At 39.6% G+C, this 16309-nt stretch overlaps 1 long non-coding RNA gene across 1 annotated transcript; it reads left to right on the forward strand.

The window, feature by feature from the left end:
* Positions 1-432: 432 nt before the first annotated feature.
* Positions 433-1560, forward strand: LOC141334048 (uncharacterized). Its single transcript, XR_012355461.1, has 3 exons — positions 433-580; positions 971-1096; positions 1390-1560. It is a non-coding gene; the product is annotated as an uncharacterized lncRNA (long non-coding RNA).
* Positions 1561-16309: the final 14749 nt, after the last annotated feature.

Here is a 16309-nt window from a genome sequence, read left to right on the forward strand (position 1 = left end):
GCGCTGTGAGATGACTTTCTTTCTTAGGCTTATTTTAACACTGATTTTATTTGTGATGTAACCTGTAAAAGACAGAAAGAAACAGAACATAAGTTCACTAACCATATCATTTATTGTAACCAGTAAAGAGCGAGGCTTGTTTGCAGGGATTCCATGTAATTCCTTAATAAACATTCCTTCATGATAAACTTCCAAGTAAATTGCGCAGGCTGAATGTTTAAGCAGAAGCAGAAACGTTTAGGTTCTCATGAAGACCCACCCACTTCAAATAGCTATAAAGTGAGCGCTGTACAGGGATGATATTTTTAATCACAACCTGATCAAAGATGGATCTGCAGATCTCAGTTTTTCTTCTGTTCTTGCTTTTTACTGCAGGTACAAAGACAAAAATCATTTGTAATGTTACTGGGTACAAATACAGATCTGTATGTCTCACTGTCTCTGTCTTGTATTACTAAAGGAAACTCTCTCAGGTGTTACAAGTGCAGCAATCCGATAGGTTCTTGTGCAGATCCAACGGTAGAAACATGTCCCAGTGGATCTTCCAAATGCTCAAAGATAACAACAGTGATGGAAGTCGGTAAGTCCAATATGATAGATTAAAATTAACTGTTATAATTGATGGATGATTCATTGGTGCTGCTTCACTGGAAATAACTTATCACAGAGCTGATAAATATGTTATAGGAAAAAAAAAGTACTACACTTTGTTATGCTAAACAGTAAAGCTACAAACCATGTGTTTATGATTGATGATATGATGACATATATTAAGATAACATGAAAAGAAATACCAACTTGAGATATCAAGCAGCATAACAGAATGTTTTTGTACATCTAAATAACTAAAAGTACATTTTTGTTCAAGTTACAAATGCATTCTGGATACTTTTTGATCTTTTCACATAACTGCAAATAGTGGAATTGTTTCATTATCCTATTACATGTATACTGAATTAATTTTTTGTAGCTTCCGCTAAGGTGACCAGCATAGTTAAAGGGTGTGCACCAGCTGACTGTAAAACTGGGACCGAACAGATATTGGCTGGAAGCATATCTATCCAGTGCTGTGACTCTGACCTTTGCAATGCAGCAGGTATTGCCTTTCATTTGACTGTCTGATTTTGACCACAGTTACTTAAAAATACAAACACTAATACTACAAAGACAAGTGATTATTCAGAAATACGATAATATGCTCCTTTGAACAGTATAAACGTGTATGGTTAAATATGGAGAATCTTATTAAGTCAAATACTTTCAGAGAGTTTTTTTTTATTGTTTTTATAAAACTGTAATAAGTATATCAGCAATGAATAAGCATTTGTAATTGCTAATATCTGTAGAAGTAGCATTAATTAACAGTAGTTTCCTTATTGTCTTGATTAGATGGAATGTTTAAAGGAAGCTTCCTCCTGCTGTTGTCTCCTCTGTTCTTCTACTTCCTGTTTCAGTGAATCCAACTGCACTTCAGATTCAACAACTGCAGCAAAAATTGAATGTCACATACATTTTTCTTCCTACTTTACGTAACAAATAAAGTGAGCATGTTCTGCTGTTTTTTGGTATCATGATTTGAGGAATGTGAAATCAGTATTTTATTGAACAAATATTAACCAAAATCCTGCACCAACAACACAACAGACAAAAGAAAACAAATAAATACAAATAAAAATCATATATAATTATGAGTTTGCAATATCTGCAGTACTTTTGTAGAGTAATTGTACCTGGAATCGAGACTATGTATTTCCTTGATAGTTTATAGTTCCTTTTCATATATGTATGAGCAATATCACACAAGTAGTCATGTGATATAACTCAATATTAGCATGGCTAGTAGGCACCACGCCGTAGGTAAACACAACCATGCTGGTATAAATCTATATCACACAATATGAGTGTGATATTGCAGTTACAGTTCAAAGGCACTAATGTTTTTTTTAATTAAAAAATAAATAAGTTTCTTTAAAAAATAGTTGTTTTTCAGTGATTTCCAATTTTTTCCAATTTACATTTGATCTAATGAAATAGATTTACATTTTGTCAGTGGAGTTGTAAAATTTGGCAAAAGTTGGCCAATTAACTTAGGGTGACCATACGTCCTCTTTTACCCGGACATGTCCTCCTTTTTGGCTATAAAATTATGTCCTGGGGGATTTTGTAAAATTTTATAAAATGTCAGTTTTTTTTTTTTTTTTTTTTTTTTTTTACCTCATTTCACTGACCGTCATTAATTCAACACTTTCAGTGCAGCCACTGCCCAACGGCATTATTCTGAGGTACCTGCAGGGATGTACTGGCCATCGGGAGCATGACATTCCCAGTGGGCCGATCACCGAAGCGAGGGAGACCTCTCCCATATTAGGCGCTATTTTAAATTATAATAGCCGAAAAGTGTGAAGCGGTGGGATCAATCATCCGCACAGAGCTGACGAAGACGCGCTGCAATTATGCCACGATGTACAGTGATAAACAGCGCAAGTTGCTTGATCCATTCAGATAACACACAGAATTGTGTTATACAGTCATGTGATATGAGAACATTAAAGGTTCGTAGCCACAACATTGGATAGGCTACTGCATGATGAAGTAAAGTGGAAAACGCCAATAAATAATTACTGTCAAAACAAAATTATTACAAATTTAATAGTTTATTATTATTATTTATTTTAAAAACCATATAACTAATGTTTTCGTGTGACCACCGTCTTACTAATACTAATATTCTTAGCAATAACTTCTTTCTTTTGAATGTTTAGTTGTAATTCGTTTTAATTGGAGTAAAATGTTAATTCAATAAGAGCCTGATTAAAGAATTAAATAGGGGTCTTATATAAGTTAGGTGTTTACTATAGGCCTACATAATAAAGTTCTTAAAGGGACAGTTCACCCAAAAATAAAACTTGTCATCATTTACTCAACATCATGTAATTTCAATCCTGTACAGGGCTCTGAACCGGCTTAAGGAACGAAAACGAAAAACGAAAACAAATGACATTAAACAGGAACAGGAACAAAAACGAAAACAAAATCAATTTTAATCGTTCTGAACAGAAACAGAAACAGAAATTCCAAATTAACCGGTTAATAACGGTATTTTTATCGTTCTCTTTATTATATCAATTTGGCAGACCAAAAACATGAATTCAAATTGTGTGCGCAAATGCAACGGTGACGCATACACCATGAAATGCCCGCGAAGCAGACGTCATAAGCAGAGCCCTTTCTAATGCGACGAGCACCTGCTGTTTCATGTGCAAAGGTATGTTTAGGTTTAAGTTATTGTAGCCTAATTAAAACTTGTAGTTAAAATTGTCTATTGTTTTTAGTTCTCTTTTGTTTGAGTGAAAATAGCCTATAATAGGCTATGCATATTAGGTAAGGAATAATTAAGTCAACAGGTTTTTATCGCAGATTAAGCCGTGTGGTCAGAATGTGAAGCGGATGGTCTTGAAGGGGCTTATTTCGCTATAGTATTATCAAACAAGAAAATTGTTTAAAAAAAATTATTAGCTCATTTGTAACGCGTTTCCAGGCACGGCCGTAGCCAGCTATGAGGTCACCGAGGTCCGGCCCTTGGTCATTTTTGTATATTCAAAAATAAAATGCCAAGCTCTCTGAATGATTATTAAGCCATTTAAACCACCTCATATCGCATGAGTGTTTGCAATTCATGTTGATGCGAGAAGCTAGCGCAGTGAACGGGGCTTGAGAGCGCGTTGAGTGAGAGAGCGTGTGCAGCCTCCCTTTGTTGCCAGATCCACCTATTATACGTGTATTTTTCCAATTTGGTGTGACACTTTGGGACGTTTATAAAGTGGAAAGTTGAACGTTAGTGTTACTGATATATTAATCTTGTTTAAAAAAACACAAGCTTTGAACTTATTTCGGATATTTTTTTCTCTCTTTTTGTAATTGCTTGTTTTTCGTAGCAATATCTGCCAACATTGTACTTTCATAAAATAAAATCTTCTGACGCTAGGCTATATGTAGTGCATTTGAGGGTGTTAATATAGCACAATTTTTTCAACACCTTACTTCGGACCGCGCTAATTTTCAAACCCTGGTTGTGAACTCGTTTACTTTCGGTTTTAAAGACAAGAAGTTCAAATGACACGAACACGGAATTTGGTTTAATCATTTGTAAACATAATGCCAAACATGTTATTAAAAGGCACACTATCTATCTATCTATCTATCTATCTATCTATCTATCTATCTATCTATCTATCTATCTATCTATCTATCTATCTATCTATCTATCTATCGTGCTGTGCAATAAAATAACGTTATTAACCGGTATTTTTTCTAGAAAACCGTTCTTGGAACGTATTGTTCTAATGAGGAACGCAAGAACAGAAACGTTATAATATCGATTCTGCTCGGAGTGAACCGAATGGATTTTTTTCCCGTTTTTAAGCCCTGATCCTGTATGAACTTTTTTCTTCTGTGTAACATAAAGGAAGATACTTTGAGAAATTCAAAACTTTTTTGTCTATAGAGTAGAAATCAAGGGTAACCAAACAAAATATCTTTTGTGTTCCACAGAAGAAAGTAAGCCATACAGTTTTGGAACGACATGAGGGTGATGATTTTTATTACTGAATGTTTTTTTATTACATAATTTATTAGCAACAAATTTCCTGCATTCTAGCTCAAAATCAATGCTTTACTTTCTCTGTGACAAAAATACAATTATGTTTGTTGCATTTGAATTCAGCAGTATTTATCATTATTTGTTTATGTCCTGTTTTATTCATTCATGCACTCTTAAAAATTTCCTGTAGAAATTACAGTAACTTACTGGCAGCAGTTCGCCAGTAACTTACTGTAAATTAAATTTTCAGTAATAATACTGTATTTATATTTACAGTAATATTTATTGTACTGTAAATGTATTTACAGTAATATTTATCATACTGTTAATGTCATAGTTATGTCAGTTTATGTCATTGGTTTTTCCCATTTGTCTTCCCCCTGTCATTTTGTGATCATTTGGTTTAGTCCTCGTTTGTGTTATCACCGTCACCTGTGTTTAATTATTAGTTACCCTTTATAAGTCTGTCTTTGAGTTCAGTGTATTGTCGGTCCTTAACGTGATTTGGATGTGTGTGGAAACCCTCTGTGTTCCTGCCTGTTCCAGCCTTGTTCATCTTGGAGAATTCTATTAAATATATTGTTGATTGTTAATCTCGTCTATCGTCTCGTCTCGTCCTGCACACACACCCGTGACAGTTAATATATTACAGTAATATTTATCTTACTGTAAATGTATTTACAGTAAAGTATATTTTTATTGTAAAATATACAATAAATTTTCCTCTTTCCCCTACTATATTTTAATACAATTAAAGATGACATTTATGAAATGCCTTGACATGCATTGCCCATTTGAAACTGCACAAACTCTAAAGCACTGTATTTAATCAGGGGTCAGTAAATAATAAAAACAAGCAATGACATTTGTGTAATGTTTTTTATTGTTTGACTGTAAAAAAATAAAATAACATTTCAATATTCTTGCAGATTGAACCAGATTGACTGTTTATCACAAACTCTGTTTTTCCTCAAACCTGCAGAAACATTTATATTTATACATACTTTCATATTACAATATTTTCCTCAAATGAGCAATTAATTCAATGAAATAATTAAATGAACAAATTCAGTCAAAAAAATTTCCATTCAACCAAGCCTTTAGTGTCAAGTGCATAAAAGTAGTTTATATGATTTGAGAGGTTTAAGACACCTAATTGGTTCTTAAAGGTTGTATCAGCGATTTCTAGCCTGAAAAATAAAGTGTCAAATTCAGCAGAGCTTTCTTCACGATCCGCTCGCTGCCTGCCCCATAAATTGTCCGGACTTTCGCTCCCCCTCCCTCACATGCCATCACCAGTAGGAAAGTCAGCAACACCAAACACCAGCTGATTGGTTGGAACACTGTTTGGTTATGTGTGGAAAGGTTGGTAGTGACGATTGTTTTTTTGGCATATCTCGGACCCTAGGCTGACCAGAGAGACGCGTTTTTTTGACAGACAAATTATGGGGCAGGCAGCGAGCGGATCGTGAAGAAAGGTCAGCTGAAATTGACACTTTATGTTTTAGGCTAGAAATCGCTGATACATGTCACACCCCCGGACTTTCTATTTGATTTCTCCCAGTTTCCCCCGCAGTTCTGAGTGTTTTTGGTTTCACCCTCATCGTCGACACCTGTGTTTGTAATTAGTCTGTGTATTTAAGGTGTGTGTTTTCCCCTGTACTCTTGTCGGTCTTTAATGTTATCCTGATGTTTCCTCTCCATGTTCCTGTGTCTGCCTGTTCCCATTGGATTTATTAAATGTTCGTTTTTACTACGTCATTGTTCGTGTGTTCCTGCCTACAGCGTGACAGTAAGACCGACCGAAACAGTTATTTTGCGTGTTCACCTTCGTTTTGTTTCCCGTTTGTTTTTTCCAGTCCTTTTTGTTTCTGTTGTGTTTCCCCATGGATTCCTTTTTACGTCCAGAGTTCATCCTGCTACGGCTGAAGCAGGGGGAATTACCGCTCGAGGGATACACGTTAATGTTCCAGCTCATAGCTCATACCACCAGCTATCCGGACGACGCGCTCTGCGCATTCTATGACGCAAGTCTCAATGCGTCGTGCAGAGCATCGTCGTCCGAGAACGGCCCTCGAGCGGACTTCGCCGCATTTGTGGAGTGGACACTGGCGAGAAACAGACCCTCGTTCCCCGCCAGTTCCGTGGATAATCTCGCCAGTGCCACTCCGGACCCAGAGCCCAGCCAGCCACCCCGACCCGCGGATTATGAGCCCTTCATAGACGGAAAGCCCGAGCCCAGAGCCACAGCAGTGTGGAGTGCCGAAGGGGTCAAAACTGCTGATCAGGTGCGTGAGCCGACTACTACAATCTCCGCTGGTTCCGCCCAGCCTACCTGAATTCCCGTTGTCGACTGTCTGTCCCCTTGCTCACCCTCAGCCCACCATCTGTGCGGTGGGTTCACCGCGGGTCTGCCAGTCTCCATCGGTGTCAAGGCTGGAGGATCCCTCACCATCGCCTCCAGCCTCAGAGTCCTGGACTCCACCTCGGCCCTCCGACCCTGCGGCTCCACCCCGGCTCTCTGCTCCCTCGTCTCCGCCGTCGCCCGTTGATCCACCAGCTCCACCGGGCTCCATCGCCCCTCCGGCTCCGCCCTGGTCAGTCGTCGCCCCACCTTCGCCTCTGGACTCCACTCCTCCGGCTGTGCCTCATCGCTCCGTCCCACCGGCTCTGTGAACCTCCTCCCTTCCGTGGGCACAGCCTCGGTCCTCTGTCGCTCCGGCTCCGCCGTGGATCTCCGGATCTCCACATCCGCCTTGGCCCTCCGGATCCGCGGCATCACCCAAGATCTTCAGCTTTCCGTCTCCGCCTCGGGCTCCACCACCACCTGCTCCGCCTCCGTCGGTTGGATCCATGGAGTCGTCAGCCTCTCCTCCACCATGGCTCCTCCCTCCATCGGCTCCACCGTGGATTTACATCTTGGCTGCGGCCTGGGTCCCACTTGGCTCCTACTGCTCCAGCCCCCTCCTGTCACCTCCTTGGCTCCTCCCTCCGTCATCACCTCCATGGACTGTTCCGTCACCACCCTGGACTCCATCTTGTTCCCTCCTCCCGGGAGTCCGTCCTCCACCTAAGCCCCCTCCAAAGACTTTGTACTGTTTCCTTTTGTATGTTTGTCGGCATGAGGACGTGCCTTCCAGGAGGGGGAGGTAATGTCACACCCCCGGACTTTCTATTTGGTTTCTCCCAGTTTCCCCCGCAGTTCTGAGTGTTTTTGGTTTCTCCCTCATCGTCGACACCTGTGTTTGTAATTAGTCTGTGTATTTAAGGTGTGTGTTTTCCCCTGTACTCTTGTCGGTCTTTAATGTTATCCTGATGTTTCCTCTCCATGTTCCTGTGTCTGCCTGTTAGGGTTGTAACGGTATGAGATTTTCACGGTATGATAATCGTCTCAGAAAATATCACGGTTTCACGGTTTCGTGGTATACGGTATTAAACTATTATTATTATAATCATCATCAGCTACATTGACCCTTAAATGAATAAAAAGAGATGTTTTTTGGTTGAACATGGTTTATTGTAACAAACTTTTTTTAATGAAAATAAAAAGTAAACTCATGGAAGTATGAGTCTACCTTTTGGGAGGGAAAAAATGAAAATGAAGTTGCGCATCACCCATTTGAACAAAATACGGAATAAGTTATTTCTCTTTATATTAGACACGAATAAACCAAACTGATCCTTCCTCTTTAACAGCATATATGAGAGAGCAATATGTGCAGGGTCATGTTTGTTAATATTTTCCTGAGATTATCATAGCAGCATGCATTTCTTAGCTTTTTTTCAGGTCAGGTTATGATGAAAAAATGTAAGCATGTTGAGATTTTCAGGGCTCAATTTTGACCGCTGAGGTGAGAGAATGTATCCACTTGTACTAAACATCCTCTCCGAAGGTACACTTGTGGCAGGAACACAACGATACTTTCTGGCCACATTTGCCAGATTTCATCAGCATGCATTATATATATATATTTCAGTCATTTTTTCTTCAGGCTTAACTAAACGTTTTTTTGACAGGTTGTACTAAAAACCTATGCATTTCAGTTAGTGTATTTGATGATTATTATTTTAAATGAAATTATAAAATGATCATTAAGTGTTCTCTGAGAGTGGCTCTGGATATGTTTCATGTGTTTACGTCTTCACTTTGTAGCGTTCCAGGCAAGTCACCCCAAACTGCCTGAGCGCATTTATAATAATTACATTATTATTAATTTGTTCGCAACGTTATATTGTCCTAAAGGCTATTTTTTTTTACTGTGTAACGTTACCACTTGCATAAACACCGCACCCGTAGGTGCTGACATAGTGGTTTCGCGGGCTATGTCACGTCAGAACTCCGAACTGGGATTATATCGATCTAGTACGAGTTCACGAGTGGGAAGTCACGGGTTTGACGGCCGTTCCGGTGCACTTTCACGGGAAGAAGGTTGGAAAAACACGAGTAACGGTTTGCCTGAAACGCGGCAATAGTGAGTGAGACAGACGCTTTAAAAACCATGAGCCTCATGGACTTGAGTGTGTACTAGATCTACAAGGCGAAACGGCGCTGCTCATTCATAGAGACGCACAGAATATATAATTACAATATATAGCAGTCTTTTTGCGCTGTTTATTCACAGACACACACATCGCGATTTAATTTACTGCACAGCTATATTTTGATTTATTCATCCATCTATCTATCAAATCGCACATGTTACGTGACATCTGTATTATACTCTAATTGGGATTCCCTTTGCATCACAGAAATAATACGGCCATAAGGAACTTAGCTTTATCTTCACGGAGGGATGGTGTTCGCGAAAAATGTTATTTCCTCCTTTAGTGGCTACTCATCGTCCACATTTCTTGCAAACTGGATATCCATCTTCAAGGACAACCCCGCAATAATTTTTCGGATACTCAAAATATTCCCATACTGCAGATTTACATTTTTTTCTTTTCGGCGGGAGATAGAGATTAGAATTTGCAGCCTATGTCTCTGACATTTTCGCCGCTGTAAAGGTATGGGTGGAGTCTAAGCAGTCAAGTGGAAAGAAGTTGCATATACACGGCAGCACGGGTGAGATCTGGTTTCATTATTATAATTTTTTTTCAAAACCGGGGATAAGCAAATGTGCACGATATGATAATCGTACATGTCAATATCGCAATAAACCGCCATTCCGGTATACCGTTACAACCCTACTGCCTGTTCCCATTGGATTTATTAAATGTTCGTTTTTACTACGTCGTTGTTCGTGTGTTCCTGCCTACAGCGTGGCAATACAACCTTTAAGTACATCTGAGATTTTGTTTACTATAATTGATGTAATTTGTATATGGATGACAATTGTTTGTATTTGAATAAAAGTCTAAAATAAATCAAATAAATTATGGATTACTTGTGTTTGGAACAACATGAGGCAATTTTAATTTTTGGATGAACTTCTTTAACTGTAGTAATAAATTAAAATATAAACATTATAAAAGGTCATGAAATAAACTACATATTTTAACATTTTAACAGAGCTTAGCAACTGTTTACACCTGTAGTAACATTTATACACAAGAGTTTCATATTACAGCATTTTAAAACAAACAAATTCAGTCATAAAAACAATCTTAAAAATTAAAATGCAAATTAAAAACAAAAGAAACTTGCCTGAATAGAATGTATTTGCTCTTAGTTGCTTAATAGTTTTGCCAGCTAAAATTCACAAACTCCTTAATGAAGGAGGACACATGGGGGTTCAGGCCAGAGTTCTTCCTTTGTACCATCTTCCCACTATACCCGCCAGCATCCATTTTTTGCTGCGTAGAACGGAATCCCCTACAAAAAAAATTTAATAAATTATATAGGGTTGTAACGGTTCGTGTATTCATCCCTACGCTCTACTCCCTTGGAAGGGCAGAGCCCTTGGAGTGTAGACATTAGAGTGAGCAGGGCATGTGTGTGCCATTAAGTTGATGTTTGGAATGCACTTGGCAAAATAAGCAACATAACTTCCTCATTATCTTCAGCTGGCATGTTCCTGTGACAAAGCAGCATGGTGTCCAAAGCAGCAGTGTGAAGCTGTTTTGTGATCGATGGATCAAGTTTTTTTGAGCTTCAAAATCTTATCTTCCTTTCACTTTCATTATAAAGCTTGGAAGAGCCAGGATAAATTTTACTATAACTCAGACTGTGTTCGTCTGAAAGAACAAAGTAATATACATCTAGGAAGGCTTGAGAATGAATAAATCGTAGGTTAATTTTCATTTTTGGGAGAACTATCCCTTTAAGGGAAAGTTTATTAAAATATGACAATCATCATTTACTTAAAGTGCACTTACGAATATGTACAGATAATATACTCACCCCCTTGTCATCCAAGATGTTTTTTTTTTCTTCATTCATACAGAATTTTATTTTGAGGAAGACATTTCAGGATTCTTGTCCATTTCAATGGACTTCTATGGTGCCCTGAGTTTGAACGTCCAAAATGCAGTTTAAATGTGGCTTTAAACGATCCCAAATGCGGTTGTAAACAATCCCAGCCAGGGAATAAGGGTCTTATTTAGCAAAACAATTAGTTATTTTAAAAACTCCCATCTCATGTTGTCCCTCAACTTCAAAACAGTCCTACATCACTGTTTTACCATTTTGGTTAAGGGTGTTTGACCTTTGCATGTTCACTTTGCAAACACTGGGTCAGAACTTCTGCAGCGATGTAGGATGATTTTTAAATGATTTTTTAATTTGAGGGAGAAAATTAGATTGTTTTTCAACATACCCTAACTGTCTTAAACAGGACAAAACAGTTCAGGCAGAGCAAGACAAGACGAGCGTTTGAAGTTAAAAAGTATATGAATTGTACTTTTTTTAAATGAAAATAACCAATCGTTTTGTTAGATAAGTGCCTTCTTTCTCAGCTAGGATCATTTACAACTGCATTTGGGATCTTTTGAAGCTGCATTTAAACTGCATTTTGCAAGTTCAAACTTGGGGCACCACAGAAGTTGACTATATGGAGATAATTCCTGAAATGTCTTCCTCAAAAAAACAATTTACAACTGAAGAAAGAAAAACATGAACATCTTGGATGACAAGGAGGTGTGTACATTATCTGCACATTTTTGTTTTGGAAGTGAAATTCTCCTTTAAAACCTTTTAAGGAGATGTTAAGCCAAATGTTGCACGTGGAGAGCCATGAACCATTTCTTTAATGTTGCTAAATCATGAATTAAAGGACCTTACCAAGCATGATCAACCTTGGAGTAGACTGAAGCGAAAGCCTGGTCTCTGCATCTGCTGGAGTTGTTGTAACCTAAACACACAAACACACACAGTTTTTCTGTCAGTTACATAAATTATCAATAAAAACAAAACAACCAAAAACAAAACAAATAAATACTTACATCAGCTGAAAGGAACAGTGATTCCTCCTTTTCTTTGAAGTGGGCCATCATCAACAGGACAGCTGCAAGGCCTGGGTCAACATCTCTGCCCTCTCTGCCAATCTCTTGGAGGATTGTTCGAACTTCTTTTCCACACCTGGAATTTTGATTTTTGAAGAAGCAGAGAATCCTTTCCCCTTTGGTACAAAGAGATTCCTTTAATCTGAGGTCAAGATCAATCCCAGTCAGTTCCTTGAAATGAGCGCATAAGAATCTCTTCATGAAGAGAAATGGCCACCTTGCCTGAAGATCTGAAATACTGGGTGGAGGGCTGGCATTAATGCTGTGACGTTGTGCAATGAAAGTCATTTTCATTAATTCTTGGACTTTGTTGCGTTCAGCAGCACGAGGTCCTTCTTGGGAAAAGAGACTATGCATCTCCTTTCTCTTCAACTCTAAAGACTCAAAAGTTTCCCCTTCAGGAAGTTCAGCAGGGTTCCAGTTCACACAACCATAGCTATCAAGTTTAGCCGATTTAGATGTTGAGGGTTGGCTATCATCTACTTCATCCCCTGTTTTTTTTGGTTTTCTAAGTTGAGCCATTGTATTGTTCCACCCTTGTCTTCAGCTGACACAACAATGAGTAGTACCCACACCCAATTAGCTCCCCCTCTTCTGTTTTATCACTAAAACTGTTTGGATACTTCTGAATGACTGACTGTGCAATTTCTGAACATTGCCGCTTGCTTGGATTTAAACACACCTCTCTGATGGATTCAACAATCATTCTAACCATGTGTCTCCTATCTGAGGCTTCAGGTCACTTTCCCTGTGCAAGACATGTTCTTAAATTTGGTGTCATCTTACCCCATGGGATCTGAAAATTTGACATCCACGTTGCACTTTGAACTGGGACTGGAGTGGATGTGGGACATTTTCATTACCTAAATGAAATCATAAACATAAAAGTATTATTTAACAGATGTACTAAAGAAATGTGATTAATTATTAAATAACAGCACATTAATAATGACAAAATGTTCATATTTCTACTTCATTGACTTTTAAAAAACTGGCTTAAAGCCCCCACATAAGCAATTTTTAAAATCTTTACATCTAAAGATTTTTACATCTGCTTTTGAAGAAGCAAATCACTTTCCTGGAATCTTTTTGTATATTACATATATACAAATGACTAACCTCTGCTTCTGAAGAAATTAATACATTTCTTGAAATCGATTGGTATATTACATATATAAATGACTAACCTCTGCTTCTGAAGAAATTAAGTACTTTCCTGCAATCTATTGGTATATTACATATACATTTGTGCTCACATATTAAAATATCCTTTGTAGAATATGCAAAATGTTAATACTTTTAATAAAATAAGAGGGATCATGAAAATTGAAATATATATATATATATATATTCCACAAGACAATATAATTGATTTTATAAAAATGACCCCTTTCAAAGTTTATATACCCTTTAATGCATAATACTGTGTTGTTTTCTGGATGACCCTCATTTGTTTTTGTGTTTTGTGATAGTTGTTCATGAGTCCATTCTTTGTCCTGAGCAGTTTAGTTGCCTGCTGTTCTTCAGAAATATCCTCCAGCACATTCTTTGGTTTTCCAACACGTTCTGCATATTTGAATCCTTTCCAAAGTTGAATCCAATGATTTTGTGTTCCATCTTTTCACACTGAGGACAACTGAGAGACTCATACATAACTATTACAACAGATGATAACATTCACTGATCCTCAAGAAAGGAACACAATGCATTAAGAACTGGAGAGTAACTTTTTGAATTGGATAATCAGGGTAAATTGTACTTATACTGGGTAAATATTTATGTAGCTTCTGAAGTGCCATACTAAATAGGAAAAAAACAAAATAAGAAAAGTTTACACCCCTTAATGCATTGTGTTGCCTTCTTAAGCATCAGTACATGTTTTAATCTTTTGTAATAGTTATGTATGAGTTCCTCAATTGTTCTCGGTGTGAAAAGATGAAACTAAAAATCATAGTGTCACTTTGGTAAGTGTATGCAAATATGCAGAAGATGCTGGAAAAACAAAAGAAAGTGCAGGAGCTGGTGAATTTGTCTGAAGAACAGCAGAAAGATGAACTGCTGAGGATAAACAAGGGATTGATGAACAACTATGACGAAAGATAAAAACAGTTGTGGATCATCCAAGAGACAACACACAGTATTAAGATTCAAGTTTATGTAAACTTTTGAAGGGGTCATATATAAATGCAGTTATTTTGTCTTGTGGAGTCTATATAAACATATATTATGTGAAATAGTTTATTCAGGACAATACTTAACATACAGTAATTTTGATCATACAGTTTTTATGATCCCTCTTATCTGTCAGCAACACATCCGGACCGTCAGGTTCCTTCACCACGCCCACTCGTTCCCAGTCACCAGCCTTCTAATCACCTGCACCTGCCGTTCCTCATTAACTCTCCCCTTCAAATACCCAACACATTCACTAGCACGCCGTCAGATCTACTCGATAGACACTGGACTCAATACCTTTCGCCTGCCAAACCTACCTGCCTGCCTGCCTGCCTGCCTGTCATTCTGTTTGTCTTCAAGTTAAGTTACGTCCTGCTTTCTGTTTCTTTTGCCTTTTGTCATTATGATGTTGGTTGTATTCTGAATGTGTTCCTTTTTATTTGAGTTTGACTATTAAAGACCCTTTAAGTTCACCTTACCTCTCTCTCTCTCCTTACCCCGAGCCTGACAGAAGATCTGACCTAGAAGAGATAAATCAGATACTTCACCATGTCAACTCGCCCCACTTCCGATCTTCCAGCCTGCACCGAGCACTTCCCCGTTTGCCTCTGGAAGTCCCATGGCCTTGCCTGCTTGCTACTCGGGCGAGGCGGACAAATGCAACGGCTTCCTACTCCAGTGTACTCTCCACTTTGAGATGCAGCCCCAGCGATTTGCTACGGAGCGTTCGAAGACGGCGTTCATCACCAGCTTGCTGTCGGGCAGAGCGCTGGATTGGGCTGATGCACTGTGGCAAGCGGATAACCCCTTAATCGGCAATCTATCTGCATTTACCAAACACTTCAAGGAAGTTTTTGGACTATCGACCGGATCATTATCAGTCTCGGATGAACTGCTGCGCCTGCGTCAAGGCTCTTCTTCGGCTGGTGAGTACACTCTCCGGTTCCGTACTCTAGCGACCCTCAGTGGCTGGAATGAACCAGCGCTCTGCTCCATCTTCCGTCAAGGGCTCAATACTAACATCAGACAGCAGCTGGTGATATTCGATGAGTCCATCGGTCTCGAAGCGCTCCTTCAAAAGACCAACCAGATCGCCCAACGCCTGTTTGCATGTGCTCCTAACGCCATTTCTCCTCCCCCCGCCTCGCCCGCTCCCGGATATTCTCCTCCAGCACCAGAACCCATGCAAACGGACTCATACCATCTGTCTGCTGCGGAGAGATACCGCCGCGTGTCCCAGGGGCTCTGTCTTTACTGTGGAGGAGAAAACCATACCATCACTTCCTGTCCCATCAAACCACCACGTTCGCTTGTGAGTATCTCTAACATATCCCCAGACGTTTCACAAATGAGAAAACTTCCAGTCACTCTACTGATCAAAGACTCTGCTTTCACAGTCCAAGCCCTTATCGACTCGGGTGCCTCGGGAAACTTCATCTCCCTCAACACGTTAAAAACCTTCAACCTGCCTGCCTTACCTCAGTCTCCCCATTACCTGATCAACACCATCAGAGGTGAGCCCCTGGGACCCGGTCGAGTCAAACAACGATCACCTGTCTTCAACCTTCAAATAGGCAACTTCCACGTGGAGGAGATCTCTTTTCTGGTGCTGGAGGGCGCTACTGTGGACATCGTCCTGGGACGCCCTTGGCTCATCCAACACTCTCCGTTGATGGACTGGAAGAGATGTGACGTCCTCCAGTGGAGTCCGAAGTGCCACGAATCCTGCCTTCAACACCTACCTGTTCCCAACCTCTCTATCCAGTCCACCCTCGTCGAGAGTCCCGACTCCGCCAAGGACATCTCCATCCCGGAGGACTACAGGGCGTTCCAGGACGTCTTTAGCAAGCAGGCCGCCACCAAATTGCCACCTCATAGGCCATGGGACTGCGCCATCGACTTGCTGCCTGGAGCTAAACTCCCCAGGGGTAAAGTATACCCTTTGTCCATCCCGGAGCAGAAGGCCATGGAGGAGTACATCAAGGAGGCTCTCCAACAGGGATTCATTGTACCATCCACCTCACCAGCCGCTTCCAGTTTCTTCTTTGTGGGCAAGAAGGACGGAGGTCTGCGGCCTTGTATCGACTACCG

Source organism: Garra rufa, chromosome 4 (assembly GCF_049309525.1).
Source record: "Garra rufa chromosome 4, GarRuf1.0, whole genome shotgun sequence".
Taxonomy (NCBI): Eukaryota; Metazoa; Chordata; class Actinopteri; order Cypriniformes; family Cyprinidae; genus Garra; species Garra rufa.